Here is a 16,955-nt window from a genome sequence, read left to right as displayed (position 1 = left end):
ACTAAACGACAATAGAGGGGAGACACTGACAGGCACCTTTACGAGAGGCAGAGTTACAGCCCGTAAATTGTGAAAAAAACAAAGTGTTTAAAATAGAGAAAGTTGTGGCTAGAAAGAAGCCGGTTACGTAAAAATCTAGTGCTAGTGAAGTGGTTAGGCTGGCCAGACAAATTCAACTCATGGATCTCTGAAAAGACATAGTTGATGTGAGATAAAGGAGCGATGACACAGTCTTAAACTAGTCACTTTGACTTGATAGTGCAAGACATCGGAACGATGAATAAGAACGGATTTTTTGTTACGTTACCTAGTAGCGCATCACCACTAGTTTACCCCAATAATGAGATTTGCCAGTTCAGAACAAAACTGGCAAAGCCGATCATATTATCACAGGGCTATGAGGTGGGTCTTATTGAAATTCAATACCCCAGAGTCTGGAATAGTTTTTACGGAGAATGATTCCAAAATCGAATTCTTTGACACAAAGACAAAACTGATCAATAAGATACCGTTAGCAGTAGGGTATTATAATATGATAGCCAGTGTTGTTAAAGAATATAATATGAAATGTGCATCTACCCGACCACGGCACACATAACTATGAACTACAATCAGGTCACTAATAAAATATTATTTACTGGAGGAGATGGGTGGCAAGTGGTGTTTAAAGGTCGTCTAGCCGAAATTCTTGGATTTGCCCCAGACACGCGCGTTCGATATACGCATTAGACCCCATTTAAAATGTATAGCTCCGCACCCTGCCGACATTCATGGGGCGCTACAATATATTTATCTACAGCGACATTGGGGATTGATCATGTGCCACTACTCCGCGTATAAATATCTCTAAAATGACTCATATCTGACGACACCCACTACAATCGTTTTTCACAACTATTACGGACATCACGAAATAGAATTAAGCAACCAGAATCAGCTCATCCCGTTCTCATACGAAGGAAAGTAGTTGTTAACTACATTTCAGCCTGTGAAACAAACTAAATATTTACCTAAAGGGTATCTATCTATGAATCAGTCGCGGGGAGTTGCCAAAATAATCATAGGATCAGGCGATAAAAAAATTCAGAATGGCTGTGCGCTAATAAAAAAGGGGTTTATTATACAAACAAAAAAAAAAAAAAAAAAAAACATAAAAAAAAAAAAAAATAGGTTGGTTTATATAATGTCAGGAATGCTGTAGCGTAGCGCAGCAGGGAAACGGTCTCATGGTGTACGACGCAAAGCCTTAAAAGAACCCCACCAGGATGTGGCGTACTTAGGCTGTGAACAAAAAGAATAAAAACGCAAACAAAAAACGGAGGGTCGTCAAAGAAGACGACCAGAAGTCGCAGAGCTCCGACCGACTCTCCCTCATCTCAGCAAAAGACATATTCTAGAATAATCATGGCATTCATTCATAATCAGTCGGAAGAGTGTGTGAAAACAGAATTGGATCTGTTTACAGTTCCTTACACCCAGACATCTATCGAAAAATCATCATTTGTAGAAATTCCACCAATGTCCCCCCTAACGGACACGGGTCCTATTGAGTTTTTCATCGCGCTGCTACCGGAAAGACTATCTAGACCTTAACGATTCATATCTGTACACCGTGTAAGGATTACAAATCCTGATGGCACAGTGCTGGCTAATGTCGCGAATGTGGGTTTTATAAACTACCCGGATGTAGTCTCTTCTCCCAAGTAGATATAATGTTGGGTGATAGACTGATTACACAGTCTTCGAATACTTATCCATATCGAGGAATTATTGAGGTTTTACTGAATTATGGAAACGACACATTGGACACACAGTTTAGCACGGGTCTATTTTTGTAAGGACACTAACGGAAAAATGGAACGAGGTCTATCCTCGGCGATATATAGGGGCTGAACCAAAGGGCTGCATACACATCCAAAAGTCGTATTGTGGAGTTAATATCACCAGTGCACGCAGATTTGTTTTTTCAAGAAAAACTGTTGTTAAATGGGGTGGACATGTCACTTAAATTCATCCGGTCAAAAGATGACTTTGTTCTTATGACCCCGGAATGTTCAATTCACTGTAAAAATAATGTCTGCCAGTCTGTTTGTAAAGAAAATATCAGTGTCTCCTACTGTGAGACTAGCACATAGCAGAGGCTACAACACACTAATGCCAAATATGCTATTGACAGAGTAGCCATAAAACATTCTCCATACCGGGTGGGTACGGCGGGTGCAACCAAGAGAATCTATTTATTGGTCAGATACCTAAGTTTGTTGTCATAGCTTTCGTCGATAATGAAGCATACCCGGGGTCGTATGCACGTAACCCCTTTAATTTCGGACACCATAATACAGAGTTTATAGGCCTATACGCGACGGACAACCTCACCCGCCACGACCTTTTCAACCACATTTTCAAAGAGGGCAATATGTTCGTGAATATTACCAGATGGTGGAATCAACAGGCCGCCAATGTGAGATTTGGAGGCCCGTTTCCGAAACCCACTTACGCGACGGTGACGCTGATCTGTTATTCTGTTTTTGACTCTGTAATCGAGATATCTAACCGGAGACAAGTCCTATTGGACCACTACTAATAACATGAATACAATTGAGCTTACCAGCGTCCTTAGAAAAAGAATGAATGGGGAAGTAAATTTCTTGGGAGTCAGGCCTTGTGACCAACTTCCAAAAACCATCATTCGCAAGCTGCCTGCGATGCTGGTGATAAATACTCATCCAAGTTATATGCCAGGTGAACATTGGTTGGCTATATACATAACCGAAAACAAACATGGATTGTTCTTTGACAGTTTTGGTCATTCACCTACCGCTTTTCGTCGGGAAATCAATCATTTTCTCTTAAAAAACTGCGTGGAGGTGTACCATTCGGGGGTCCAAGTGCAAAATAATTATTCTACAACCTGTGGGCAACATTGTGTTTTCTTTTTATGTCATATTCAGAAAAATATTCCTTATACAAAAGTGTTGAGCCTGTACGGTTCTAATCTTGTATGTAATGATACAATGGTCACTCATTTTGTTAGCAAAATACATCCAGATGTGTGTCATGATCAGAAATTTAAATGTGTGCAATGTGCAAGTGTTGTATATAGGTAAAAGTCTTGGGCAATGATGTTTTTTTTTCCAATAATAAAGAATGCAGAATATATCCATCTTACCATCTCTTTATTTATTTATTTTTTTAAATACATGGTAAAACAGTAACACAGTAGGGTAGAATACCTGAAAATTTTTGAAAAAACAAATAGTGAAATACATTCAACATTTTCCCCGTTTTACATTCAATAATGTCTTTTAGGTTTTCACAGTGGGGAAAAACATTTTTCGGGTGTCAGTCATAGTCAATAGGAAAATAATGTAAAAGTAGTATTAAAATATAAAACAAACAATACGTAAAAAATAGAAAAATAGACAAGATACAATCATTAAATGTCTGCGCAGCATGAGGGCAAGAGACTAACCGTCTTTTTTTTTTTAGGTTTTCACAGTAGGAAAAACATTTTCTGTGTCACAGTCAATAGGGAAATAATGTAAAAATAGTATTAAAATAGAAAACAACCAATATGTAAAATAGACAAAAACAAACATTAAATGCCTTTGACAGTTTGGCGATAAAAAATAAATCAAAAACTAGTCCACCGTGTACTGGTCAAGGGTGAAGCCAAACGTACTGTCCTAGGGATGAGCGGTGTGCTTGTACCTGTCAACGAATGTTGCAGAGGCGTCAAAGACGAGCGCTGCCCTATGTCTGAACATGTCTGGTGACCGTGCATCAGTAACTGTGTGATGACTATTAGCAGCCACAGGGGACAGTGTTTTAAAGCCAGTAACAGCACGACGTACAGTTGTGTTTGGAATTACGGATAGGGGTATGTTTAAGAGGCTAACGTCTTTAAAAAACATTCCACCCGCAGGTCTCGAAGGTCTGAAACATTGTTAGGGGTTGTCACACTTTTCAGTAGATCATACAGATGACTGCCTGTTACAGTCTTATCTTCAACAACAATTTCCCCATTATTTGTCCACGAGTGTGATGCGGTATACGGGATAAAGCGGAGTATGTCTTTAGCGTTGCGTTTATTCCTGGGTGGCATATGTGCCAATATCTCTGATCTTATTATATGCGTCTTCTACGACTATGTCTTGTGACTCAACACCTGTGTCATACGCCCTTAGATGCATCATGGGGTAGGGATAACGTAGTACATCCCCTTCCGCGCCCCAGTTTTACCAGGTTTAGATACTTCTGCAAAACACTGGAATATTTTTTGGCTTTTTCATATACGTCGTATGTCGGACTGGTTTAGTATATCACTCATGGCTCTGTCAATTGCGTTTAGCAGACTGCGCCTCAAAGAGACGCTTTGAGGGTCTGTGGATTGATGATGCTGTAATGCTGATAGCTGCTGTTGAGGCACCAGATACATTTTCTGTGTGTGTTCCATGTCAGTTCCTGTTGATGAGGCTAGCTATGAAAGGAATTGCAGCCCCCAGTAGAAGCAATAGAAAACCACCGGTTTGGGTAATTGTCTTTTTTTTTAAATGTTTGACTTTTTATCCGCGATTAGTCTGATAACCTTCTTCTTCTTTTTCAACAACTTGTACTGAGGACTAGACAGAGGTATATTCCCTCTTAAAACGTTCAAAGCTATCTCACGCAGTGCATTAAGAAAATCTGGACTAGCGTTGCTCACAATGACACCTCTAGCACGGGGGGCCCGCCTTATGAAGAAGGTCCAGCAAGCCGGAAGTTCCGTTGCATCCGGATTGACATTATTACACCCTCGTGTTTTCGGGACATACACAACCTGCCGTGGCGATATCAGATCTGTTCTGAGGCGTAAATTATCTGGGGTTTTGGATTTATAATCTATCATAAGATAGCCATACGGTGAACTTGTTGCATCGTTAAATGCCTCTTAAAAAAATTTACTATTTCTGGGGAACATCGGACGTCCTAATAAACTCATCTGAATCTGGTCTCTAGGTTTTTGAAAAAAACATATAGCTTGTGTTCAAACTGATTGTACGACTGGACTTGCCTTGTATAAACAGATTCTGCACTAAATATATACAACTTAAACGTCTATGGTGCACGTATTTTGTGAAAACATTTTGCACCTCCAAATTACCACTGGCCTGGTTCATAAGGTCATCGATTACTAGCAGATTATTCTTAGTAGGGGGGAGAAGTGCGTCGTCGCATAGCGAGTCAGGAATATCTTGCACAAAATTTATATTCGCTGTTTTAAGCATCTGATCGTATATCGGCTGCCAGCAAGAGTAAATGTATCACGATGTTATCGATCTCGTGTGATATTACTTTTGATGAATTTTGAGTAATATCTTTGACAAAATACGTTTTTGCGAATTTGAGGGACCGTTAACAACTGCACTGAATGGATGCTGAAGCCGTCCATCAAAACCTGCAATAAGCTGGCTACTATTATTATTAGTAGCCATAAGGGAGAGTTGTGAAGTCACAGAGCACACGGCTTATTGTACCACGACCTGCACTTTCTTGGTAACTGTGTCGTTTTTGAGATGAAACCGCTTTTGTCACGTTTTATGGTGAATGCGCTAGTGGTCAGATGGTCTGTGGACTGGCGATTGGCCACAAAAAACTGTACAAGACCTATTAGTGACTCGTGTGTAACAACTTGTGCGTTCTGCGAGAGTTGAGGTTCAACGCCTTTACACTTCACCTGGGTTTTTCGCGGTCCGGTTAAGCATAGCATTTCGGCCCCCGAAACAAATTCTGTTATATAATCCTCTGTAGGAGAACCACAAGCTTGCGTGATTGAGCTCATCTGTCAACTCTCAAGATATGGCCCCAGAGGGACCACTCATCTTTTGGTTGTGAAAATGACGCTGTCTGTGTCACAATAAAGAACTCTGTCTTGCAGCTTATCCAGCAAACCGTTACAACTCCCACGAGCATAAAGGCCTGGTCATAGCCCCGATGAACACATTCACATCTTTTACTCTGGACCCTTGACTCTCTGCATGAGCCGCACTGAACAATGGCAACCTCTGGAGAGATAAATGAGAAATGTCAAGCGCGCAGCATCGCTGAACATGAGCTGTGTGAAACGTTCTCCGGGGTTATGAGCCAACAGATGGCATGTTGATACGCATCGCCAAAGCCGAACAAAGACTGTTAAGCAATAGCTTATTAAGACTTCTGACTGCCGTGTTAGCGGCTATCTTATCCAGACTCAAAGTTGTATGCCCTCACGGCTCGTAGTAGTCCTCACGTACTTTTGTTTCTCATCTTCCGTTTTGATATGCCCTGGGTATCCGGAAGCCTGCTGCTTGAGTTTGAGAAATGTCTTAACATAGCCTTTAAAAGCTGGTCAGATTTTTCCGGAAAATGCCAAAACCTCCCGAAATGGTGACTCATTGGTACCCCTTCTCCACGGCTTTGTTTAGTTCAAATGTCACTTACACACGGACAGCTGTCTCTCCTGATCGGTGTGACTGCAGTCGGCTGTCTGATTCAACTGCTAGCACAGAGGCCACATAGGCGGGAACATCAGCTTACCGTGACAGCGATAAGGGGAGAACTGGATGGTACAAGCCTCTAGGGGAGCCACCAGTGCATTTCACAAGGCCAAAGTATGTTTTAGGTCGTCAAAGTCCGCGGTGGATTATCTGAGGGTGACCGATGGGGTCGTCTCTTTGTGCACGAACCATGGGGTACAGACTTGTAAAGTCATAGTATCTGATTTTTCATCACCTTCTGTCTTGTGATACAGCTTAATTGCATTTGTTAAGCCCTCGAAGAGGGAGGGGCTTCCGAGGTTGAGACGGCTCTGGTTTTCATATGTCGACATGAACCTTTTTAACGTCTGGATTATTGCTCACATCGATGCTTCCAATCCACATTCCCACTTCACCACGACGTTAGCCCATACGCGGCAGTCTTCAGTGCTGACATCTCTGTCACTGAACTCCTTGAGCAGCTTCGCCATGTGTTTTTATTTGTGAAGAGGATTGATCTCCGGCCTATCCGTAACACTTATCACAACCATGGAAGAAACATCCGTTAAATTAAGTAACGATTTTGTGGTGGGAACAGTACCCATCACAAAAACGGCCCAAAGGCCTTTTCACCTCTGTTAAGGCGTGTTGGATGTCGATGTTGTCTCTGTATGCTACATACTGGAGCCACTGTATTGAGATGTCTGAATACGTTTTGTTTTGCTACGTCTGATCACCTCACAGGTTAGTGCCACGAGTGTCTCTGAGGGATGAACAATGTCTTAAACACTCCCACGCATGTGACCAGCTAGTGTAGTCGTAAATGTAAAAGGGGTCTAGACCTGTACAAGCAATGAACGGCGTCCCTGTACATTTTACATGCCGCTAACCAGGACGACCACATTAATTAGCGACCACGTACGTTAATGCAATAGCGGAACAACTCTGTCTGAAAGTTGAACCGCTTGTGTTTAACAAATTAGAGTACCATTCCATGAATGCTTCTTAGGACGGCTCAGTCGCAGAGTCGTAGCCATAGAGAGCTGGCGCAGGATAGGGACCGATGTATTTCTCATTTAGTTGTCGCACGTATTGAAGGCGTTGTGGGAAATGTCCTTTAGCACGTCACTGAAACCCATTGCTGCAGGGGTTTTAGCTAGTGCCATGGGGAGAAACTGAATGAGTCAATCCCATCGGCTGTTTTGTATTTAGAGTCTACAATCCACGATCACCCTTGAACCTCTCATGATAATACTTAGGGACAGAACACGCTGACTCACCAAATATTCCAAAACAACGTAGCTGTCAAAGCCTGAGCGTTGTGGGCGATAAAGGTGTAGCCTTTATATTTCTTTTTCTGTAATGACTGATGAATAACCCCCACACATTTCGTTGTTTTGAAGCAGTGCTTTTCACCTTTCATGTTCACAGTACACACATAAATTAGCCTGCGTGCGGTTGTCATTGTATCTTGTTTGCGAAATCTTAAAAGATGGCTTATCATTACTTTCAGCATTTTTGACTGTATGTTAGCACTCATGAGCTGAGTCAACTACGTGCTCACCGCAATGGGGGCATTTCGGCCAGCCTACAGGTGTGTTTTTGTTTTGGACACCCGGTAAGTCATGTGACAGGTGTCACAATATTTGAGTCTGTCACATGGTATGATACGATGCTTTACATCAGGCTTTTTATGTTGATCAAAGCATTGCTTTGACTTTGATAATAGCGTACAGTCCGGAGCACCTGATAGTTTTCACTGATACCCATGCAGTGAGACAGAACTGATACACCTCAGACTACAGCTGTGGTCCAGTGGCCTTTGATAGGCCTTGTAGCAAAAGTATCGCAACGCAGTAAGAGCCCAAGGAAAAAGAGTTTTGTTCACAATGAGGTAGAAATGTTCCCGTGTAAATACAGCCATGCAGTTTTCACATGCTGTTCGTCATCGTTTTGAAAATCTCTGGTTTTTCGTCCGGCTGTGTGTGATGGAATATCACGATTTTCATATTCAAATTTCTCTGAAATCTGTCAACATCCGAAACGATACGCTAGGTTACATTCAAACCAAGATCCCTATATAGCTGCTTTACACAATCTATCTTCGCTTTGAGTCATTCTTGCGTCTACATAATGAGCAGACAGAGGGGCAAAGCAAAGATTCTCTTTATTCATTGGTATTCATCGGATTGTATAGTGCATTACACTTATCAGTCAGATTTCATCGTAGCATACCCGCCCCCAGATCTAGTCGAGGCCCACCCGACATAGCGTCGCTAGTGTCTACTGAATTTAGCGAATCATGCCGGTAATGAGGTGTCGTTACTTTGCATAAGCGTCTGCAATTTGCTCAGGAATTCATCTGTATTATATTTATCGTTTGAGCTCAAGAACTGTTTGGATAGGTGCCACTAAAGCAGCACCCGTAGCTCTACATTTAAAATGCTATCCTTGCGTTGCAAGCGTCTAAAGGCCCTGACGATTAACCCTGTTAGAGTTCTGTAGTACTAGGCTGGTACGCACCCGATATTGCACAAATCGATATTTCGCAGATGCGACATCTTAACGAAACTCTGTTGCATTAAAATGAGTTCTCTACCACGATATGTCCGGATGATACCACCCTAGACCCACGCCCACTACGCACTGCATACGCTGCCTGTGGATTTCTAGGTAGCCCCATGTAGCGCTGGTGGAGGGCTGGGGGTTTGTATAATATCTGAGCAATATACAACTTGACGATTGGACACTTTCGCCAAAGCATGTTTGACTTTTGTAATCAAGGTTTTGGCGGGGAGGTTTGGTAGAGCTGACCCACAAAAAGAGGACCCGTCTGGACATACTAGCGATTGGGTGGTGTGATTTGATGGCTGATTGGCGACAAGGTACCGCCTGTTTCTCTGGGGAACTGTAGTACGCCATTGACAACAGCCCAGCGTCTATTGTTCCCAGAATATCTTGGAATTTGCTCCCCCTGCCTACGATTGCTGTTATTACACTCATGTTAATTACCTCCATACGGCTTCATCCATCTACCATCTACTGGTAGTTTCAATAGATTTATTGTACGCTTATCTTTGATCGATTTTAACGTTGCGGCGGATTCCATTTATTATCTCTTCAAATCTTTATTTATTTATTTTATATATTTTTTTAACCAAGGGCCATATGACTGCTTCACATCATTTTTTTTTTTTTGCTTTCTGATGCTAAATGGTTATCAGCGGTGTTAGTAGTCATATTTAGAGCTACTGCTTTCGCTGAAGATGTAGCGTATCTGGCGTCTGGAGGTCTCTGTGGGTGTGGCTGTCTAACGGCTGCAACCAAGGGCGTAACTTCAAGATCAAACGGGCTTGTATTGAGTGGCACGCAAACCACCTACATTCACCTAATAGACTATCGATGTGTTTTATAAAATTACCAACTTTTGCATTCAGCTGGCGATCTCTGACCGCCGGTCAATGACCGTGATGAAGTTGACGCAGGTCGAAGAACCTCATCCTCCAACTACTTTGTTATCACTTACGTGCGGGGACGGTTTACGTAAAGCGATCCAGCACCAGCTACCAAGACTGCTGTTGGTACTGCAGAACCAATCAATACTTGAAGCCGCAGTACAAGAAAATACCTCATAATATCTTCTGTATTGAAGGCGTCAATGATCTAGGCCTATCCGGATTCTGCCCAAACTTTAGGGTCTCTGACTGATGGGGGTGTTTGAATACCAAGCACAATCACATTCATCACCCTGACTCCACTGTAACGGGTTGTAGGTTATGTTTGAGTTTTATTTTAGGGTGATGCGAGTTGAGGATGTCCAGAAAAGTCAAAAAGGTCTGTTCGGTGTTGTCCCAAAGGCCGAAGATGTCGTCCAAGTACCGGAAGTAAAGCAGAGGTTTGATGATGAGTTTGTGGAAAGCTGTTTCCTCCCAATGGGCCAGGTAGATGTCTGCGTATGATGGAGAATACTTCCGGCCCATAGCACACCCACAAAGCTGGAGATAGTGTTTATTGTTAAAGGTGAAGTCATTCCTGGTAAGTGTGAGATTGAGTAACTGTAAAATTTGGCTGTCAGGTCTGGATGGGTCTGGGTGTTGATCAAAAATGTGTTTTATTGCAGCGAGGCCAAGTGGTGTTTCTATGTTAGTGTATAATGAGTCTATGTCTATTGAAAAAAGGAGTGTGTAACCGGGTACCTGGAGGTTTTTATTTTATTAACAAATTCATATGTATCTTGGATATAGCTAGGGTGAAGTTTAGAAAGTGGGTTAATGAAATGGTCTATGTATTCTGTGATATTGTATGATTCTGATCCGCAGTCACTTACTATTGTTCGCCGAACCGGAACAACAAAGGGGACCGCCCAAGTCACAGGAGGCTTGTGGATTTTAGGGAGGAGGGTAAAAAGAGGTGAGGCCTGGGCTCATCCGGACCGTCCGGTATTTCTTCTGTTTAAAGTTAATGTATTTGTTTTGATAAAGGTTGTCTGTAATGTCCTTGATAAGTGTTTGTGTTTCTAACTGTAATGGGTGAGTGAGTGGTTTGTAATATGTGTTGTTATTTAATTGTCTGTTGGCTTCTAAAATGTAGTTGTTTTTATCCTGTATGACTATTTGGCCCCTTTGTCTGCTGGTTTTATGACTATGTATTTGTTATTACCCAATGTTTTAATAATGTCTTTGTGTTCCTGACTAATGTTGGGTGTTTTGTGTGGTAAGGGCCGCAATGTGTGAGTGCTTGGTTGTTTTTATTGATTAATTGTGCAATTTGTGGTGTTAATGTGTCTATGTGTGGTTCCCAGTAGGGGCCGGCGTAAAGAGCACAGGCTCCCCGCCTTCTCAGTTAAAAAAAATCGCCCCCAAAAATTGTAAAAAAAAAAAAATTTTGTCCCCTGAGCTCCGGCCGGGTGGGGTTTTGTGTTGGAATAAAGGTGAGTCCCTTTTCCAGTATCTCCAGCTGTGTGTGCGTAAGGGAGAAAACAGCAGAAAGATTTGTTATTTTAGAGTGAATGGGGTTGTATTATGACAGTTTGTCCCCCTTAGTAGTTTAATTGTTGTTTCCAGTACTTGAACAACATCTCGGCCGTGGCCTGCAGTCCAATGTATGTTGTCTCTGGCTGTTTGAAAAAGAAGTGGATTAATTTCTGCAAGAAAGGTGTATTTTGGAAGTTATTGTTTCATTCAAAGTGGTTAGTAGTGCCTGTTGGCGTCTGTTCAACCTGGTGGAGAAGTTTATTACAGGGATGTAAATGGTGGCGTGGTAGGAAGGTAGTATGACCAGTTTTTACCATCTGCTGTAGCTGTTTAAGTATGGTAGTCTGTTCGTGTTCTGATAGGCAGTTGTTGTAGTCCAAAAGAGAGTATACATGTGTGTCTGTTTGTGGCTGTAGTGTCTTTAAAATGGCTGTTATGTGATGGAAAGTTGTCTCGGGGTAACTGTCAACCTGTATGTCTGGATCTGTGAAAGATGGAATACGTGAGAGGTTGGAGTCCCCAACAAAGAGGGACTTCCCCGCACCCTCCAACCAGTCCTGTATTTTTCTGAAAGTGCGTGGATGTGTGTGTGGTTCGCGGCGCCGGGGGGGCCAGGTGTTGCCGCAGAAACCCTGTTTGGGATGGAGGTGGATAACTCAGATGTTTGGGTTGTAATCAGCTTTACGCTTTTCATTTTTCCCTTCATCGTCATTGTTTTGGTATCCACCTCAGTGATTGTGTTTCCCCCACAGGGTTCTGCAGCCAACAGCTCTGGCTCCCTCTGTTGTTTGTGAGATGTAATGGACTCTGTGGGTGAAAGAGAAATGGTGTTACTGCATGGTAGAGCAACGTTAGTAGTTATAGTGCTGCGTGCAATCTGGGGTGTGTTGGATAGTGAGTGGGTGGAGGGGTTAGAGGGGGCAGAGGGGCAGGCAAGGGACCCAGAACGGACCAATCCATGCCGCCATAGCTCGATGTCTGACAATGGGTTCAGCTCCACCCTAACTGTGCGTCTTGGGTTTCGCTTTGGCAGGATTGGGCGCTGGATCTCCTCGCCGGGCCCCCCGGGCACCTCCAACCCCAGCGTACAGAGGCCTGAAGGACCAGGTTGTGCATCAGGAAGAGGTGGTGTAAGGCAAGAGTGGGAAGTAGTGGAGGCCCTGCTGGGTGTGGAAGTGGTGGGAAATGGTCCGGGGAGAGCTGAGATGGCGGAGGGACCTCCTCCATCTGGGGACCCCTGGTTACGAGGTCCCTCAGTGTGGAGACAGAGGAGGCTGTAAGTTTCCTCCTATATCTAGCCCTACCCCATTGAAGTGCCTTGTTAAAAGATGCCTGTGCGAAAGGTGGAAGGTCCTGCAGCTGTGTGGCAATGAATGTGTCATAGTGATCTCTGAGTATATTCATGTTATTGTTCATCCATGTGTCTGTGTTAAGTTTGACCAGTTCTAATGTGTTATTGTTTGGTGAGGAAGGTTTGATGAAGGATGTTAGTCTGTTGATTTGTCTCATCATTCCTTGTGGAAAGATGCCTATGTGTAATGTGTTATTTATGATTTCTGAGTGGTGTATGGCCTGTAGGAGTTTGAAATATGCTTTGGTGTGGTGAAAATGATAGTTGATTGTAACGTTTTGAGGTTGGCTGTTGGCCACAGGAGGAGGTGCAGAAGGGGAGCGATGGTTTGCCATTCCCTCCACCCCTCCCCCCGTGGCCAATGTTAGTGGTGTGTACCTATTGTGAAGGGTTATGGGCATACCTGCCACAAAGCTGCAGGACAGTCCCAGCCGACACAAAAACCGCCAAAGAACATGAGAGAATGGTCAACCAGACCCAGAGACAGTCGGAGAAGACCACCTGTAGGAATAAAACTGTTTTTGTTAAAATTAGGGTTAGGGTTCGGGGGTTATGGTTAGGGGTAAAAAAATGAAGTCTCGGTGCCGGAGAGATCTGAGGCAAATTGTAAGTATATAAAAAAAGAAAAAAAGAAAGAAAAGGAGAGAAAGGAAAGGAGAGAAAGATAAAGGGGTGGTAAGAAATAGTAGATAAAAAAATAATAATAAATAAATGAAAAAAATTTAAAAAAATTAATAAAAAAATAATAAAAAAAAAAATTATAAAAAAATGATAATAAAAAAATAATAAAAAATAGTAAATAAACAAATAAAAAGTAATAAGCGGATAAGTAAATAAATAAATAAAGAAATAGGGAAAGAAGTAAATAAAGAGGATAAGAATAAAGAATAAAAAATTATAAAAAATAAAGAAAATTTAAAACAATTAAGTAGTGGATAATAAATAATGAAAAATTAGTAAAAAGTTTTTTTTAAAAATTAGAAAAATAATATACAAGTAAAAATTAAATAGAAAAATCTTTAAAATTAAATAGAAATAAATAAGAAATAACAAAAAAATAAAAACGAAAAAAATAAATAATAAAATATAGAATGAAACAAAGGAAAATAATGAGAAATAAAATAAAAAAATAAAAAAAATAAAATAAGTATAAAATGGGTAATAAAATTAACAAATGGGTGTATAAGTAAAAAAGTAAGATTGAAAAAAGGGGGGGAAAATGGAAGGGAGAAGAGATGAAGATTAAGAAAAAAAAAAAAAAAAAATGATAAAAGGAAAAAGGGGACCAAAGAGGGAAAGAAAAGGGGAGGGGGGAGGGGAATAGGACTAAAAGAAGGAAGGTAAGTGGAGGGGGGACATAGGGGGCAACGTAAGGGGTTAGGTAAATGAAGAAATAAAAAGAGGAAAAGAAGAGGAGGAAGTGGAAGGGAGAAGAAATGGAGATTAAGAGAAAAGTAAAAGATAAAGAGGAGAGAAAGACGAAAAGGAAAAAAGGGGGGGTAAGTGAAGGGGAAGGGAAGGAGACTGAGAGGAGGAAGGTAAGTGGGGGGGGGTTGGGGGGTTTATAGGGGTGGGGAGAGAAATTAAGTAAATAAAGAAATAGGGAAAAAAAAAGTAATGAATAAAGGGGAAAATAAGAGGAGGAAATGGAAGGGAGAAGAAATGAAGATAAGGAAAAATAGAAGATAAAAAGGAGAAAGAAACAAAAAGGAAAAGAGATAGTAAAAGGAAGGGGGAGGGGGAGGGAGGGAGACTGAAAGGAGGAAAGTGGGGGGCATAGGGGGTAAGGAAGGGGTTAAGTAAATAAAGAAATAGGGAGAAAAAAATAATAAATAAATAAAGACAATGTATAAGAGTAAAAATAAAAATAAAATTTACAAAAAATAAAATAGAAATTTAGAAAAGTAATAATAGATAACTAAATAAAAATAAATATGGATAGAAAATTATTGAAAATAGATGAAAATTAAAATGAAAAATTAACAAAATTATTAAAAAATAAAAAATAGACTAAAAATAATAATAAATAAATAAAATATAGAATAAAATAATAAAATACACAAAAAATAATAATAAAGTATAAATTAATAAAGTATAAATTGAAATAAAGAAAAAAAAAAAAATAAAAAATAATAAAAAAATATAAATAAATGAGCGTGTAGGCTAAAAGGGTAAGATTAAAAGAAAAGGAGGAAATGGAAGGAGGAGAAAAGAAAATTAAAATTAAGAAAAAAATTAAAAGATAAAAAGGTAAGAAAAAGAGGAAAAGAGGTAGAGTAAAAGAAGAAGGGAGGGGGAAGGGAGGGAAAGTGAAAAAAAAGGAAGGTGGAGTGGGGGTGGGGCCATAGGGAGGTAGGAAGGGGGTTAGGTTAGGGTAAGGGTTGATAGAGGGTTAATTTTAAAAAAAACATAGGGTTAGTGGGTAGGGTATGAGAAATAGAGGGGGGGCAGTAGGGGGATAGGAAGAGGTTATGGTTAGGGGTGTAGTTAATAGAGGGTTAAATTTAGGAAAAATATAGAGGGTAGGGAGGTAGAGTGAAGAATAGAGAGGGGGGGCAGTAGGGGGTTAGGAAGAGGTTAGGGTTAGGGTTGGGGTAGGGTTAGAGTTAATGGTTAAGAGTTTAAGTTTTATGGCAGGGGGTATTGAGTGGAAGAATAGAGAGTTGGAAGTAGGGTAGGAAGATGGGGATGGTAAAATTAAGGTTAGGAGGTAAGGCATAGAGGGTTAGGTTTATTGATGGTAGGGTGTGAAGAATAGAGAGGGGGCTGGGGGTTAGGGAAGAGGTTAAGGTTAGGAGTAGGGTAGGTAGAGGGTTAAGTTTAGGAAAGGTACATAGAGGGTAGGGGGGTAGAGTATGAAAAAAAATAGGTGGGGGGGGGGAAAAAAAAGAATTTAGGATTAGGCAAGAGAGAGTTGGGACAGGTAAGGAGAGAAGAAAAAAGAGGGGGGAAAAGAGGGGAGAAAAAGAAAAGGGAAAAGAGAGAGAAAGAAGAAAGAGGAAAGAAAAAGAGGGGGAGAGAAAAGAAAAGGAAAAGGAATAAAAATGAAAATAGAGAAATGGAAGACAGAGAGAAGTATGTAGAAGGGTGGGGCACTTACTTTTCATTTAGACCTCTGGGTATAATTGTATTTAGTCTTTTGATCCACATGCGTTCAGTTTTTCTTCTCAATTGGACTGTCCAAGAAGGGTTAGCCTCCAAAATTGTGGCTCTGAGGTTGGACCAGCTATGATGTATAAAGTGTCTCACTAAAGGACTGTGCAAGTTTTTACGTTTGAGGATATTATATCTATGTTGGGTGAAACGGGTAAGGAGACTGTTCCCTGATTCACCAACGTATTGGAGGGAGCATTGGTGGCATCTTATGAGATATACACAGTTTTTAGTTTGGGCATCTAGCCCCTCCTGGGGTTTGAAAACCTCTTTTGTGGTCTGATTTTGAACAAATCTGTAAGACCTAAAAAAATCATCAAGTCTCCTATTCTTTGGTGGATTTAACGGTTTTAATTTCGATTTGACCAGAATATCCTGAAGGTTTTTGTTCCTTCTATAGGCCGCGATCAATTTGTGTTCGGGGAGAAAGGTGCTACCTCCTGAGCAAGAGAAATTATGTTTGAGCTTTTGGACAAAATGGACATTATGTTCCGAATATTGGACAATTATGGGTAGTATGGAGTCCAAACAAATGGGTTTTGTTCTTTCAAATGTTCTCAAAGCGTCCCGCAGAATGGTGTACGTATAGCCTCTGTGTATGAGGGAAGAAAAAAGAATCTTGACAGCCTGTCTAAAATCTTCCTGTCTGGTACAGATCCTCTTGAAACGAATGAGTTGTGATTTAACTAGGCCTTTAAAAGTATGCCTCGGGTGAAAACTAGTTCTGTAAAGTAAAGAATGGCTGTCGGTTTCTTTGAAAAAAACCTTGACGTCAAGTCTGTTAGTGTCCTTGAAGTGGGGGCCCTTATAAGTAGTCGTGTCTAAAAAATCAATACTGTTCTGACTGAGCACTGCTGTAAGTTGGATGGAATCATTATATTTGTTCATTTTGTCCAAAAATTGAAAAAATTCGGCTTCAGAGTATCCCCAGACTCCCCATATAAGTAGTAATAACCACCCACCACCTTCGCGCGGCACGTACGT

This window comes from Perca fluviatilis, chromosome 21 (assembly GCF_010015445.1).
Source record: "Perca fluviatilis chromosome 21, GENO_Pfluv_1.0, whole genome shotgun sequence".
Classification (NCBI taxonomy): Eukaryota; Metazoa; Chordata; class Actinopteri; order Perciformes; family Percidae; genus Perca; species Perca fluviatilis.
Note: the sequence above shows the minus strand (reverse complement) of the source record.